The sequence below is a fragment of the Rhinatrema bivittatum genome, chromosome 2, assembly GCF_901001135.1.
Source record: "Rhinatrema bivittatum chromosome 2, aRhiBiv1.1, whole genome shotgun sequence".
NCBI classification, from domain to species: Eukaryota; Metazoa; Chordata; class Amphibia; order Gymnophiona; family Rhinatrematidae; genus Rhinatrema; species Rhinatrema bivittatum.
The window spans coordinates 352,475,250-352,490,126 of NC_042616.1; the positions used below are offsets into that span (position 1 = coordinate 352,475,250).

General features: G+C 45.0%; 1 protein-coding gene across 3 annotated transcripts in view; it reads left to right on the forward strand.

The window, feature by feature from the left end:
- Nucleotides 1–14,877, forward strand: part of STX17 (syntaxin 17) — a 237,667-nt gene that overhangs the window by 77,513 nt on the left and 145,277 nt on the right. The window lies entirely within an intron of this gene.

Consider the following 14,877-nt stretch of genomic DNA (forward strand, 5'->3'; position numbering starts at 1 on the left):
CTCAGTCTTGTGTGAGGGTCATAGCTTGGATCCCTTCACCTGCCCCACTCCGAAGTTGCTTGACTATTTGTGGCACCTCTCAGAGTCTGGGTTAAAAACCAACTCAGTAAGAGTACACCTGAGTGCCATCAGCACTTACCATCACAATGGGTGGTACCCCCATCTCTGGGCAACCCATTGTGGGGCAGTTTCTATGGGGCTTGCTTCAGTTGAAACCTCCCCTTCGGCCTCCTGTTGTGTCCTGGAACCTCAACATAGTGTTGGTGTGGCTCATGCGTGACCCTTTTGAGCCTTTGCTCTCCTGTGATCTTAAGTTCCTGACCTGGAAGGCTCTCTTCCTAGTGGCAGTCACTTTGGCATGCAGGGTTAGTGAGCTTCAGGCATTGGTTACATATCCGCGATACATGAAATTCTTTCATGATACGGTGGTGCTGCATACACACCCTAAGTTCCTGCCTAAGATACATCTTTTCACCTCTCTATTAAAATCTCTTCAAGGACTCCAACCACACCAAATTTTGAATGACTGCTTAAGATGTTAGTTACATAATGCCTTACTTGGAGAAATGCATAAATGTCTTTATGAGATAACTGAACATAAGAAATGCCATACTGGGTCAGACCAAGGTCCATCAAGCCCAGTATCCTGTTTCCAACAGTGGCCAATCCAAGCCACATGTACCTGGCAAGTACCCAAATATTAAGATAGATTACAAGCTACTATTGCTTATTAATAACTGTAATAGTTTATGGATTTAACCTCTAGGAACTTATCCAAACCTATTTTAAAACCCAGTAACACTAACTGCTGAAAACCACATCCCCTGCCATAGAATTCCAGAGTTTAACTAAGCGCTGAGTGAAAAATAATTTTCTTCGATTTGTTTTAAATGAGTTACTTGCTAACTTCATGGAGTGCCCCCTGGTCCTTCTATTATCTGAGAGAGTAAATAACCGATTTACATTAAGTTGTTCAAGTCCTTTCATGATTTTATAGACTTCTATCATATTCCCCCCCCCTCAGTCGTCTCTTCTCCAAACTGAACAGAACTGAGCAGAACTTCTTTAGCCTTTCCTCATAGGGCAGCTGTTCCATGCCCCATATTATTTTGGTCGCCCTTCTCTGCACTTTCTCTAGTGTAGCTATATCCTTTTTGAGATGCGTGACCAGAATTGCATACAGTATTCAAGGTGCGGGCTCACCATGGAAGGATACAGAGGCATTATGACATCCTCCGTTTTATTTTCTATTCCCTTCCTAATAATTTCTAACATTCTGTTTGCTTTTTTGATCACCACAGCACACTGGGCCGACGATTTCAATGTATCTTCCACTATGACGCCTAGATCTCTTTCCTGGGTGGTAACTCCTAAGAAAGAACCTAACATTCAGGCCGATACAGTAAAGCGCGGCTGCAGTTACACCGTTTCTAACCCGCTGTGTACTCACAATTTCGCCGCGTAAGTCTAACCCGCGATTCACTATCTGTTTTTACCGATCCTTACCGCTTCTTTAACTCGACGCATATCCCTTTCCGCCCACGGCATGTATATATATGTAAACGATCCGATTAGCTATTCCCTCCCATACAGTAAAGTGCGCCCCGACTATCGCCTTTTTAACCTGCTATCTTGCCGCGTCTTTAACCTACTAATTTACTGCCTACCCTGATCCTTGCGTTAGTGTGGTGAACTTAGCCGCCCAGTCCCAAACCAACCCAATCCACAGAAAAAAAAATGCTTCTCGCACTTAGCCGCCCAGTCCCAAACCAACCCAATCCAAGCCCCAGCAGAGAGAGACGAAATTTAGCCGCCCAGTCCCAAACCAACCCAATCCACCCCAATCCACAGATAAAAAATGCTTTTCGCACTTAGCCGCCCAGTCCCAAACCAAACCAACCCAATCCAAGCCCCAGCAGAGAGAGACGAAATTTAGCCGCCCAGTCCCAAACCAACCCAATCCACCCCAATCCACAGAAAAAAAATGCTTTTCGCACTTAGCCGCCCAGTCCCAAACCAAACCAAACCAACCCAATCCAAGCCCAAGCAGAGAGAGATGAAATTTCACAGTCCCAAACTTCCCCCAGCCCCCGCTCACCTGCCCTGGCCGCGGCCACGCAAGCCCCCAGCAGCAGCAGTAGAAGTAGAAGGGCGGCGAGAGAGAGCGGCTTCAGCAGCCCCGCCGGCGAAGGTGAATACGTGCATGCCTGTAGGTCCAATATGGGCGCTCAAGGCAGCGAAGGCGCATGCGCACACGCCGTGACCCTCCGACATCCAGCTGGTCACGGCGTGTGCGCATGTGCCTTCGCTGCCTTGAGCGCCCATATTGGACGTACAGGGGTGCACGTATTCACCTTCGCCGGCGGGGCTGCTGAAGCCGCTCTCTCTCGACGCCCTTCTACTGCTGCTGCTGGGGGCTTGTGTGGCCACGGCCAGGGCAGGTGAGCGGGGGCTGGGGGAAAGTTTGGGACTGTGAAATTTCGTCTCTCTCTGCTGGGGCTTGGATTGGGTTGGTTTGTTTTGGGACTGGGCGGCTAAATTTAGTCTCTCTCTGCTGGGGCTTGGATTAGGTTGGTTTGGGACTGTGAAATTTTGTCTCTCTTGTCCGTCCGAAGGAGGGTGTTTTGTTGCGCTCCCTGCCTCCGATCGCCGGCTGCTGGGGCTTGCTGGCGCCGGGCGCTCAAGGCAGCGGGGTCTGTAGGAGAACCATCCACTTCCTGGTACCTGTCATTGAAATGACAGGTACCAGCACACCCAGGATACTGTATAGGTGCTGTATAGCGCCTATACAATAAAATGGATTGCGCTTCATGGATGCGCGTTGGACGCGGCTTGCATTGGCATGCCATTTAAATACTGTATTGAGCAGTAGGTGATCCGAACTGTGCATGCGGCAAACGCGGGTGCGCCGGGCACTAACGCACCTCTTTCTACCGCACCTTACGGTATCGGCCCGATTGTGTAGTAACTAAAGAAAAGGTTATTTTTCCCTATATGCATCAAGTTCCCCATGTCCACGTTAAATTTCATCTGCCATTTGGAAGCCCGATCTTCCAGTCTTGCACAGTCCTCCTGCAATTTATCACAATCCGCTTGAAATTTAACTACTCTGTATAATTTTGTGTCATCTACAAATTTGATCACCTCACTTGTCATACCCCTTTCCATCTCTCCCTCTGAACCATGCGCTGCTGTGGCTTTCCCCTTTGTTCTAGTTTAAAAACTGCTCTCTCTCCTTTTTATAGGTTAGCGCCAGCAGCCTGGGTCCACCCTGGTTAAGGTGGAGTCCATCCCGTCAGAAAAGACTCCCCCTTCCCCAAAAGGTTCCCCAGTTCCTTTCAAAACTGAATCCCTCTTCCTTGCACCATAATCTCATCCACGCATTGAGACTCCGGAGTTCTGCCTTCCTCTGGGGACCTGCGTGTGGAACAGGGAGTGGTTCAGAATTTAGATTCAAATTTAGATTGTAATTAGTAGTAGAACCCGGTTTGAAAAGTTGATGAACTTGCTTGAGTCCTTTTTTGTACCATGAACCGGATTATCCATACCTGGTAAAAACTGCGGGTTGTCTTGGATGGAAATGAAACGAGAAAGTGCGTCTATTCGGAGTTCAGATTTGCACATAAACGCCTATGCTGAGCGACAAGATCTAAGTAACAAGTGATCTTTAACCTCCCCTGAAGCATCCTTCCCCTCAACTTGGATTAAGGAGTTTAATGAAAATGGACCAGTTTTGAAGCATTGCCTGTGGAGAAAATTTGGAAGTATCAAACAAATAATCATATATATGCCTTCGCATACATGCTAGATTATATACCTGCATGTTTGGGCATTTCAAGCCTCCGTCTTCCATAGGTCTCATTAATAAAGCCAATGGAATCCTTGTCTTCTTTCCTTTCCATATAAAATTTTTGAAAGTCCTGTATAAGCTCTATAAGGTCTTTCCCGCTGTTATGATTTCCAAGGGAGTTAGCAATCTGTTATCGATTTGCTGCTTAAGTTAGCAATCTGTTATGGATCTGCTATGGAGAAGATGCTTGATGGGAGGAGCAATCAGATAGGAGGAACAATCTGTAGAGAAAGCTCTGTATAGCGGGTTCCTGGAGAGGGAGGAATCAGCAATCTTGTAGTGTCTCAGATATCGTCTTGCTAAGGAGTAGCAATCTGTAATGAATCTGATATAATTATATATACCAAAATGATAAGGGGAATGGAACAGATCCCCTATGAGGAAAGACTAAAGAGGTTAGGACTTTTCAGCTTGGAGAAGAGATGGCTGAGGGGGGATATGATAGAGATGTTTAAAATCATGAGAGGTCTAGAACGGGTAGATGTGAATCTGTTATTTACTCTTTCGGATAATAGAAAGACTAGGGGGCACTCCATGAAGTTAGCATGGGGCACATTTAAAACTAATCGGAGAAAGTTCTTTTTTACTCAACGCACAATTAAACTCTGGAATTTGTTGCCAGAGGATGTGGTTAGTGGAGTTAGTATAGCTGTGTTTAAAAAAGGATTGGATAAATTCTTGGAGGAGAAGTCCCATTACCTGCTATTAAGTTCACTTAGAGAATAGCCACTGCCATTAGCAATGGTAACATGGAATAGACTTAGTTTTTGGGTACTTGCCAGGTTCTTATGGCCTGGATTGGCCACGGTTGGAAACAGGATGCTGAGCTTGATGGACCCTTGGTCTGACCCAGTATGGCATTTTCTTATGTTCTTATGTGGATCCCTGGGCCGATGGCAGATGACCACGCTCCCGGGAGGATACCCCGAGAGGGACCACCAGCTAGGCTGGAGTATGGAGACAGACACACATTAGTTCTTTTATTAAACAGGTTATTAGAAACCACCAGAGGTGGCAGTAGTGAGCTGATATGCCTGGCAGGGCTGTAGTCCCTCAGGTACTCGAACAATGATCCCAGGATGGCTGAGCTGTTGAGAAACAGTAGAAAGTGAGTAGGCAGAGTAGGCAGAGTTCATGAATAGAACTAGATGACAAAACTCACGTAAGGTCTCAAATAAGCTCAGGAGCTGGAAAGGATTAGGCCCTCAAGGAGCGAGTACCTAGTTCCAGGGAAAGCTCTGAGAGAGTGATGGTAACTCGCAATTGTTTGTAGCAGTGATAGCTTCCAGGCAGTAGAGAATCTTCAGAGGGTCCAGGAACATGGGCCCTCGAGGAGCGAATACTGGTTCCTATCTGTAATCTGAAAATAAAGAAAAGAGCGAGGCCCCTGAGGAGCGAGTACCTCTGGTAAGTCCGAGGAGGCAGAGTAGCTTGGAACGAATCCCCTTGCATATCCTTATCCATATCCTTGCTAACTCAGTTTGTTAGCGTTTTCAAAGACCTTTAAATATTGGAAGCAGATGACGTCATCTCAGGGGGACGCCCCTGAAGTTCGCGCCCTTGCTGAAACAAGAGTCGGGATGTGTGCGCGCGCCCTAGGCATCAGGACAAGATGGCGGAGTTGCAGCGTCGAGCCGGTCCAGGGATGCCGGAAGGAGACAGCATGGAGACGCCGGGTAGCCAGCTGTCCATCAGACCCAGAGGGAGTCGCCACAGAGGTAAAGAGGGCGGAGTGAGGGCGTCGAGCAGCGACGGTCACAACACCTACATAACCATATGGGAAGCATTTGCAAGATATATAATCATTTGGGTACTTCCATCATTTTCACTAATTATATCCTGCCTATTATAGTCGGAGGAAGACCTTGCCAGCTTTGCAGGGAGCTTGCCATATTTTTCAGCCAGGGCTTGATATTTACATCATATACTCGGTTAATGTCAGCTGGGATTTTAATCCCTAAGTATCGCATTTCACCTTCCACTCAATGTAGAGGAAAGTCTCTAATCCATGTTCTCCTCAAAGTACCCGATATCCAACACTTCCGACTTGTCTTTGTTGATTTTCAATCCCGCAAAAGCCCCAAATTGAGTCTGATAATTCAGGACTTTTTCTAGGGAGTCTTTCGGCGCTGTGAGAAAGACTAGCACATCTGCGAAAGCCGCAATTTTGAAAATGTCCTTTCTCCACGAACCCTTGTATAGTCTTATCAGCATTAATTTTCTTCAGTAATGGGTTATTAGACAAGATATGTAAGAGGGAATAAGGGGCAGTCCTGCCTGACTCCTCTTTGTATTCTGAAGTCAGCTGATTTATGGCCATTTACAGTACTAGATTTTGGTGACCTGTATAAGAGATTTAGGTGCTGAGGATAATTTCCAGATAAGCCAAAGTGTCGTAACACTGAAAACAATATGGCCAGGAAATCCTATCAAAGGCTTTTTCCGAATCAAATCCTATTGCTACTGCTTGAATAATTTTGGCATTGCAGATAGGCATTCTCATCATCAGCTTCAGAATATGTGAGCAGGCTGCCCTTCCTTTCATAAATCCTACCTGGTTGCCTGATATTATAGAGGGAAGGATCAGACTAATCATAGGTGAAGCTATCTGGTCCCGGGGCTTTGCAGGATTTAATGATTTGTAGAATTTCTGAAGACTGTATAGGCTGATTCAGAAATTCCAATTGCTGCTCTGACAGTCTGGGCAAATTTAAATCTTAAAGAACCTTTCTTCTCCCCATTCAGACTCCCTGCCTAAGCCTTTGGAGGAATGTAACTTCATAAAAATGCCGATACACAGCGCAAATATCTGTCCTTTTTGTCGTCATATTACCCTGAATGTTTTTAATCTTTTCAATAGAGGATTTCCCCCTCTATACTCTGATTGCGTTGGCTAGGAACTTTCCCGCTTTATTGCCAAACCAGAAGAAGTTATATTCCGATTTTTGCAACATTTTCTGCGCCCTGTGGTGTAGGAAGTGTATTTAAACACTCTAGAATGGTTTTATATTTGTCCCTTGACTTCTTAGAGCATCTCTTCACCCAGTTGTCTTTTGCCAATGCGAGTTGTCTCTCTAAATGAAGATTTGTTTAATCTTTTTTCTCACAGGACAAGCAGGATGGTAGTCCTCACATATGGGTGACGTCAGAGGACGGAGCCCAATCACGGAAAACGTCTGTCAAAGTTTCTAGAACTTTGACTGGCCCCTACTAGGTATGCCCAGCATGGCACCAACCCTGCAGCCAGCAGGGGTCCCCCTTCAGTCTTCTTTTTTCCGTGCAGCAGTAGCCTCGCGGTTAAGGAGCTCTGACCACATTCCTGACAGGAATTTCTTCACGGACTTCTTTAAGGTTAAATTTGCCCCACAGGGGTCCCTCCTCTTTCTTTACTCAGCCCGCGGTACTTCGGTAAGTTTTTTGCCGTTTTTCGTCGATTACTGTCGAGTTTGGCCCTCACGGCCTACTGACCGTCGACCGTACTGCGGCTCAATTTTTTCCCATGGCGTCTGGTTTCCGTCGGTGCCCAGATTGTACGTGCACCATGTCTATCACAGACCCTCAGAGTCTGTGAATTGTGTTTAGGTAGTGAGCATGACGTCTTGACTTGCACCAAATGTGCCTTGATGACACCTAAAGGTCGCAAAGCCAGAATGGAGAAGATGGGACTCCTTTTCCGTGCTCACACCCGACGCCGTCCATCGCATCGACGTCTTCGGAACCTGCACCGTTGAAGTCGCACCACCATCGACAATCCTCCGGTGACCGTCCGCCATCGACGTCTCCACGGCCATCGACTCCCGTCCCTTCCCCCGAAGATCGAGGGGATCGGAGGGAGAAACATCGCCATCGGCATCGCAAGTCTCGGACCCTCGAGGAACCGAAGTCATCGACCTCGATACCGTCCGAGCCTCCATCGAAGAAGCCCTGGCCAGGAGCGGCACCGTCCATTCCTGCGACCGAGACATCGAGGCAACCCTCACCCGATCGAGGTTTGGGAGTCGTGATTCTGCCTGTAAAGGTGGTCCCTCCGGCTCTGCCTCAGCCTCCCTCTTCCGTTTCGGAGCCGGGTCTTGTTACCCCAGGTCTCCGGGAAGAACTGGACCGGCTGGTCCAGGAGGCCATCGACAAGGCGATGTAACGGTTCCAGGTCTCTCCGGCGCCGAGAGTGGAACCGGTCACCGACCGGTTCCAGCAGCGCTGGCACCGCTGCTTTCCCAGATGGAAGCGCTCATGACTGTCCTTCCACCGGTAATTCCTGGGTCGCCGACAGCCCCGGTGTGCTCCCCGATGACAGCTTCATTGGGAGGAGAAACACCGTTCCGCATTCCTCCTTCGGGAGTTGTGCCTCAACCATCGATGCCGTGTCGTCCCTTGCCACCGATTCATTCATCGGGGTGATACACACATCGGCGCCTTCGATGCCGACACCGATGCCCGCCAGGGCATTCTCGGTGTCCCCGGTGATTCCTTCGATTTTCTCGGAGCCTCAGCCGGGACCTTCGGGTATCCAAGCCCCTTCTGGTCCTACAGGTCAGCCCGCTGATCCTTATGACACCTGGGGGGATGACACGTCCACAGACACCGATGTTGTACCTTCACCACCCTCTCCTACTGAAAGTAGAAAGCGTTCTTCTCCAGAAGACCTCTCTTTCATCAATTTTGTGAAGGAAATGTCGGAATTGGTCCCTTTTCAGCTTCAGACGGAGCAAGATGACAGGCACCAGATGATGGAGCTTCTCCAATTCCTGGATGCCCCTAAAGTGATCACTTCCATTCCAATTCATCAGGTTTTTCTTGACTTTCTAAAAAAGAATTGGGAAAATCCTGGATCCATTGCTCCAGTACCTAAAAAAGCTGACTCTACTTATCTCATACAGTCAGCACCTGGCTTTCAAAAACCTCAGCTTGACCACCACTCAGTAGTGATTGAATCAGCCCAAAAGAAAGCAAAAAGGACGAAGCCATACTCATCTATACCTCCTATCAAAGAACACAAGTTCTTAGATAATATTGGTCGGCGAGTATACCAAGGGGCCATGCTTATCTCCAGGATAGCTTCTTATCAGCTGTACATGAGCCAATACAATAGGGTCATTTTCAAGCAAATACAAGATTTCTCTGAAACCCTGCCTGAACAATTCCAACAACATCTTCAAGCCCTAGTAACTAAGGGCTTTGAAGCAGGAAAACATGAAATTAGAACAGCTTATGATATTTTTGACACTTCCATTAGAGTGTCTGCAGCTGCCATTTCGGCAAGACGCTTCGCCCAGAAGTTCAAGACAGACTTTCTGACCTGCCCTGCTTAGGGGATAATCTATTTGGAGAGCAAATTCAACAAATAGTTGCTGAATTAAAGGACCATCATGAGACCCTCAAACAGCTCTCATCGATACCTTCCAATTTCCCTTCTAAACAGCCCTTCAAGAAGGACTCTAAGAAATCATTCTTCCGTACACGGAAGTATTATCCCCCACCAACAAGATCCAGACCGGGGCTTTATCAAAAATCTCAGCCTCGCCAGCCTTGAAAGCAAAAACCGCAAGCAGCTCCCCAGCCAGGGCCTGCTTCGGGTTTTTGACTTCCACTTGGAGAGCGGAAGCCAGATCCCTCTACAAAGCATACCAGTGGGAGGTCGATTAGGTCACTTTCATGAAAAGTGGCACTCAATCACAACCGACCGATGGGTGCTAGCAATCATTGCTCAGGGTTACCACCTAAACTTCTTAACTCTTCCACCGGACTCCGCACCTCTGCAAACATGGGGACTAACCGGCCACTCTATCCTTCTGGAGCAAGAGGTTTCCCTCCTTCTCCAGTCCAACGCAATAGAACCTGTCTCTCTTTCACAACAAGGCCTAGGATTCTATTCCCGGTACTTTCTGATCCCAAAAAGGTCAGGAGGACTTCGTCCAATTCTGGACCTACGAGCCCTCAACAAGTACCTTCAAAGAGAGAAGTTCAAGATGGTAACCTTAGGCTCTCTTCTACCTCTACTACAAGGAGGAGACTGGCTCTGCTCTCTAGACCTCCGAGACGCTTACACCCACATTGCGATAGCTCCGGCTCATCGCAAGTATCTCCACTTTTTAGTAGGCCAAAAGCACTACCAATATCGAGTGCTCCCTTTCGGCCTAGCATCGGCACCACGAGTTTTCACCAAATGCCTCGTAGTTGTCGCAGCTTTTCTCAGGAAGGAAGGTGTCCATGTCTACCCCTATCTGGACGACTGGCTGATCAGGGCCCCAACCCAGCAAGTTGCTCGGTCCTCCCTGAACCTGACCATTCACACTCTAATATCTCTAGGATTTCTTGTCAATTACGAGAAATCCTATTTACTCCCATCTCAAACCTTATCCTTCATTGGGGCAGACTTGGACACCTTACAGGCAAAAGCTTGTCCACATTAAATTTCATCTGCCATTTGGATGCCCAATCTTCCAGTCTCGGAATGTCCTCCTGCAGTGTATCACAATCGCTTGTGATTTAACTACTCTGAATAATTTTGTATCAGCTGCAAATGTGATAACCTCACTACTCTTATTCCTTTCCAGATCATTTATAAATATATTGAAAAGCACCGGTGCAAGTACAGATCCCTGAGGCACTCTACTGTTTACTCTTTTCCACTGAGAAAATTGACCATTTAATCCTACTCTCTGTTCAGTTTGTAATCCACGAAAATATATCGCCTCTTATCCCATTACTTTTTAGTTTTTTTAGAAGCCTCTCATGAGGGACTTTGTCAAATGCCTTCTGAAAATCCAAATACACTACATTTACCGGTGCACTTTTATCCACATGTTTATTAACTACTTCAAAAAAAATGAAGCAGGTTTGTGAGGCAAGACTTCCCTTAGGTAAATCCATGTTGACTGTGTTCCATTAATCCATGTCTTTCTATATGCTCTGCGATTTTGATCTTTAGAATAGTTTCCACTATTTTTCCCAGCACTGAAGTCAGGCTTACTGGTCTATAGTTTCCCCGGATCGCCCCTGGAGCCCCATTTTAAATATTGAGGTTACATTAGCCACCCTCCAGTCTTCAGGTACAATGGATGATTTAATGATAGGTTACAAATTTTTTCTAATAGATCTGAAATTTCACTTTTGAGTTCCTTCAGAACCCTGGGGTGTATATCATCCGGTCCAGGTGATTTGCTACTCTTTAGTTTGTCAATCTGGCCTACCATATCTTCCAGGTTTACTGTGATTTGGTTCAGCTCATCTGACTCATCATCCTTAAAAACCATCTCCGGAACTGGTATCTTCCCAACATCCTCATTAGTAAACACAGAAGCAAAGAATTAATTTAATCTTTCTGCAATGGCCTTATCTTCCCTAAGAGCGCCTTTAACCCCTCGGTCATCTAATGGTCCAACCGACTCCCTCACAGGTTTCTTGCTTCGGATATATTTTTAAAAGTTTTTATTTTGAGTTTTGTCTCTATGGTTAACTTCATTTCAAATTCTCTCTTCGCCTATCTCATCAGTGTTTTACACTTAACTTGACAATGCTTATGCTTTTTCCTATTTCTTCAGAGGGATCCTTCTTTCAATTTTTGAAGGCTGTTTTTTTTGCTGAAATAGCCTCTTTCATCTCGCCTTTTAACCATGCCGCTAATTATTTTGCCTTCCTTCCACTTTTCTTAATGTATGGAATACATCTGCACTGCATGTCTAGGATTGTATTCTTAAACAATGTCCATGCCTGTTGAACACTTTTAACCTTTGCAGCTGCACCTTTCAGTTTTTTCCTAACTATTTTCCTCATTTTATCAAAGTTTCCCTTTTGAAAATTTAGTGTTAGAGCTATAGATTTACTTATTGTCCCCCTTCCAGATATTAGTTTAAATTTGATCAAGTTATGATCACTATTGCCAAGTGGCCCCACCACCATTACCTCTCTCACCAAATCCTGCATTCCAGTAAGAATTAAATCTAAAATAGCTCCCTCTCTCTTTGGTTCCTGAACCAATTGCTCCATGAAACAGTCATTTATTACATCCAGGAACTTTATGTCTCTAGGATGTCCTGATGTTACATTTTCCCAGTCAATACTGGGGTAATTGAAATCTCCCATTATTACTGCACTGCCAAATTGATTAGCTTCCCTGATTTCTCTTAGCATTTCATCATCTGTCTGACCATTTTGTCCAGGTGGACATCCAGGTGGACGATGGTATACGCCTATCACTATACACACATGGGATTTCTACCCATATAGATTCTACTGAGCATTTAGTCTCTTGTATGATCTTAATCCTGTTAGACTCTATACCCTCCCGGACATAAAGTTCCACCCCCCACGAAGTTGATCCCTCTCTACCATTGCAATATAATTTGTACCAAATAAATTTAGTTAGCATACTATTACATAAGAATGTAAGAAATAAGATATGCCATACTGGGTCAGACCAAGGGTCCATCAAACCCAGTATTCTGTATCCAGTAGTGGCTAATCCAAGTCACAAGTACCTGGCAAGTACCCAAACATTAGATAGATCACAAGCTACTATTGCTTATTAATTACCGTCATAGCAGTTCATGGATTTATTCTCTAGGAACTTATCCAAACCTTTTTTAAATCCAGTTATACTAACTGTTGTAGCCACATCCTCTGGCAGTGAATTCCAGAGCTTAACAATGTGCTGAGTGAAAAAGAATTTTCTTCAATTTGTTTTAAAAAGAGTTGCTTGCTAACTTCATAATATTAGAGAATAAACTATCAGGGAGATAGCAAGGAACTTTTTAAAATAAGTAGTTAATCGAAACAAATCACTCATTTGCAAAGTCCCAGTTCTACCAGCCCAAGAAAGGAAAAGATCATATCAGATCTTTCTGGATTTTGATAACTACTGGGAGTAGCTGGCTTGTTACGGCGGTTACTACCCAAACCAAATGTGCCTGATACTTCACATATCAGATCTTTCTGGATTTTGATAACTACTGGGAGTAGCTGGCTTGTTACGGCGGTTACTACCCCAAACCAAATGTGCCTGATACTTCACTTTTGATGCATATCCAGCATAGCTCTCTGCTTCAACGGCAGGGGAGAAGAAAAAACTGATACTTCACGCATATCCAGCATAGCTCTCTGCTTCAACGGCAGGGGAGAAGAAAAACAACCAATAAGGGCTGTATAACATAGTCTGGGTTAAAACAAGCATGGGTGTAGCTTGCTTATTGCGGCGGTTACTACCCCTACTACCCCCTAACTAATCAAGCTAGATATTTCACTTGGATGCAGCTCCATCACTGCTCTCTACATTAATGGTGGGGGAGGAAGGGAAATAGAACCAAGAGCTAAAAGAAACAGATAAGTATGAGAGAAAAAATGTGTGAAGCTTGCTGGGCAGACTGGATGGGCCGTTTGGTCTTCTTCTGCCGTCATTTCTATGTTTCTATGTTTACTGGTGCATAAATCAGTTTGTATATTTCCTGGAACACAAATATCCAGGCATATAATGCTATCAATCGCCTTTTTAAAATGCAATAATCAATGGAGTATATCCTTTTCCGTTGCCAGACCAAATGGAAAAACCTCTGATTTTTGAAAATTATTTTTAATGCCTGATAACCTGCCATACTCAGAAAGGAACCTTAATAATTGTGGATCAGCAGAGCAAGGGTTAGATAAGAATACCAGCACATCATCCACATCTAAAGAAACAATGTGCTCTGTCCCCTGTATCCTGAAGCACTGAATGTCAGGATCAGAGCATTTCCATTGCGCCAGCACTTCTGTTGCCAGGTTAAATAATAAGGGGGACACAGGATACTTTTGCCTGGTTCCGCTCAGAATCGGAAAGGCCTCAGAGCAATACCCATTAGTCAGTACCCAGGCCATCTCTCTCTCTCTCTCTCAACACGTGTTGCGGTAAAATACCCATCCGAAGCACTAAAATAGTACACGTTGCGGTAACTTATAATTACCCTAACCATGCCCCTTTTTTTATCCCGGGTGCTATTCATCCAAAAATTATAGCAAAATGATGAATCTAAGCCTAAGGGTGGTAGGAACCTGGGTCTAGGCTATCATGCCCCTTTTTATGTATTACATGATGGAGGCATCTGCAAGGCTATTTTCCATCTCTGGAAACTTCTATAAATAATAAATAAATAAAAATAAAGTACACATACATACACACCCAGAAAAGCAAAGGAGCCAGTTCCTGTGAAAATCTTTTATAGAAATCTGGAATGGCCACTTCCCATTAGGCAACCTGGCCATGGCCTTTATTACCTTAGCAGGAATTGTGGGGGCTGCTACCTTTTCTCTCTGCTTCATAACTACATGCTTTCTGAGGGCCCTTGCCTTGTTATCTTGCTCATGTAGTTTTTGGCAACAAAATGAAAGGATCTTGCTATTCCATAAATTTGAAGCTTCTGAAGTTCCTCTCTGGCACTTTGTAGAGACCTGTAAACTTTAGGCGAACACCCAACCTTCTGATGGGCTTGAGTTGTTTAATGCAAAGCTTATAACTCTGCTCCTTGATACCGCTTTGAGAATTTCCTATAGCACAATAGGCTTCTGCATTGTGCTATAGGAAATTATCATATTGCAAAGGGGTACTTAGGAAAGACTAAGCCATAGCGGAGAGATTTAATTAATTCTTTGCTTCAGTATTTATCAAGGAGGATGTTGGGGAAATGGTGATGATTCTGAGGAACTGAAACAAATCATTGTGAAACTGGAAGATGTAATAGGGCAAATTGACAAAGAGTAGTAAATCATTTGGACAGAAGACTCAGACTTCTGAAAAAAACAAAAAATGAAATTACAGACCTATTACTAGTAATTTGTAACTTATCATTAAAATTGTCTATTGTACCTGAAAATTAGAGGGTGGCCAATGTAACGCCAATCTTTAAAAAGGGCTCTGGGGTGATTTGGGAAACTATAGACTGGTGAGCCTGACATCAGTCCTGGGAAGAATCATAGAAACTATTCTAAAGAATAAAATTACATAACATATAGATAGACATGATTTAATGCTTAAGTACTGGCCTGAGAGCAAACTATAA